This window comes from Etheostoma spectabile, chromosome 8 (genome assembly GCF_008692095.1).
Source record: "Etheostoma spectabile isolate EspeVRDwgs_2016 chromosome 8, UIUC_Espe_1.0, whole genome shotgun sequence".
NCBI lineage: Eukaryota > Metazoa > Chordata > Actinopteri > Perciformes > Percidae > Etheostoma > Etheostoma spectabile.
In genome coordinates, this window is record NC_045740.1 from 18,316,152 (window position 1) to 18,317,917 (window position 1,766).

Below are 1,766 nucleotides of genomic sequence, written 5' to 3' on the forward strand. Positions count from 1 at the left end.
TTATTCTACTTTCGTGCAACAGGCCCCTGTGTGACGCGTACGTCTGAAAAGAAACTGAAACGCCTCCCTTGCAAATACTCTATTAGTCTTGTTTTCCCAGTAAACCTCCTTTTGTAACGTCTGCTGACAAATGACTGAAAAAGCAAATCTAAATATTTTCATTGCGTGACTAAAATGCAAAGAAGAAAAGAGTGAAGTGTTTGGTAGCCGCCGGCCGGGCTTTGATTAAACGTGTTTGCCGGCAGCGGGGATGTGAACATCCTGACTGCTCAGACAGACCGATGTCTTCTCTAAGAGGAAGAGCGGACGGATGGAGAGATTGACGCTGCGGGGAGCTGCTTCCATTAGCAGGGCCTCCTAAAAGCCCACGCTTCACTGGGGATACAATAAAAAAAGTCCCAACTTTGACTGTGACCTGAAGGTTTCCCCACAGACAGCTTTATGTAGTTATTTATATATTTTTTTAAACCTGAAGAGTTCTTAAAGCTGCAGCAATTTGTCTGTGGTCAGACCTGCAGGCCCGATGCTTTTTGTGAAACTCTGAGTGGACAAAATATTTGGGCCGCAGTTCTTCTTTGAAATGGCACTTCTTTATCAACCTAGCCCAACAATTTTGGCTTTGTACAGAGTTAAGTAATTCCATTTTTTTTTTTTATCCGAACCAGGGCTTTTAAGAGTCAGCAGGCGAAGAAGGAAAACAAGACATTGAGTTCATGACATGAAGCCTGACCTGATATGCACCGTTCATTCTATATAAAACATACCAAATATTCCAGATACGTAAAAGACAAGGTCTCTTAAATTCTTAAAGTCTATAAAAGTCCTGAAAAATCAGAGGAACAAAGAGGCTGCAGAACTCTATTTCTCTTCAGTATCAAAATAATACAGTGATAGTTTTTTTTTCATAAAATATGCCAACTTTAAAAAGAAAATTCTGACTTTTTCAAAGTGCTCATATTATGCTTTTTGGCTTTTTCCCTTTCCTTTATTGTGTTAAATATCTTTTTTGGTCACGTTATAGGTTTACGAAGTGAAAAAGCCCAAAGTCTAACCCTAACTCTTACCTAGGTACTGTCAGGGCACGCCCTCATACTCTGCTTCTGACTGGCTAGTAGTCCTTACCTAGGTACTGTCAGGACCCTCATACTCTGCTTCGACTGGCTAGTATCCTTACCTAGGTACTGTCAGGACCCTCATACTCGCTTCTGACGGCTAGTAGCCCTTACCTGTACTGTCAGACCCTCATACTCTGCTTCTGACTGGCTAGTAGTCCTTACCTAGGTACTGTCAGGGCCCTCATACTCTGCTCTGACTGGCTAGTAGTCCTTACCTAGGTACTGTCAGGACCCTCATACTCTGCTCCTGACTGGCAGTAGTCCTTACCTAGGTACTGTCAGGACCCTCATACTCTGCTTCTCCACCATCCTCTTCATCCGCTTATCCTTATCGGGTCGCGGGGCAGCAGCTCCATAGGGGACCCCAAACTTCCCTTTCCGACGCCACATCAACCACTCCGACTGGGGGATCCCGAGGCGTTCCCAGGCCAGGTTGGATATAATCTCTCCACCTAGTCCTGGGTCTTCCCCGAGGTCTCCTCCCAGTTGGACGTGCCTGGAACACCTTCCCTAGGGAGGCCCCAGAGCATCCTTACCAGATGCCCGAACTACTCCCCTGTCTCCTTTTGACGTGAAGGAGCAGCGGCTCTACTCCGAGCTCCTCTCGGATGACTGTGCTTCACACCCGATCTCTAAGGGAGACGCCAGCCA

General features: G+C 46.0%; 1 protein-coding gene across 1 annotated transcript in view; it reads left to right on the forward strand.

Annotated features, from left to right (window-relative positions):
- pot1 (protection of telomeres 1 homolog) overlaps nt 1-1,766 on the forward strand; it is a 96,977-nt gene that overhangs the window by 94,718 nt on the left and 493 nt on the right. The window lies entirely within an intron of this gene.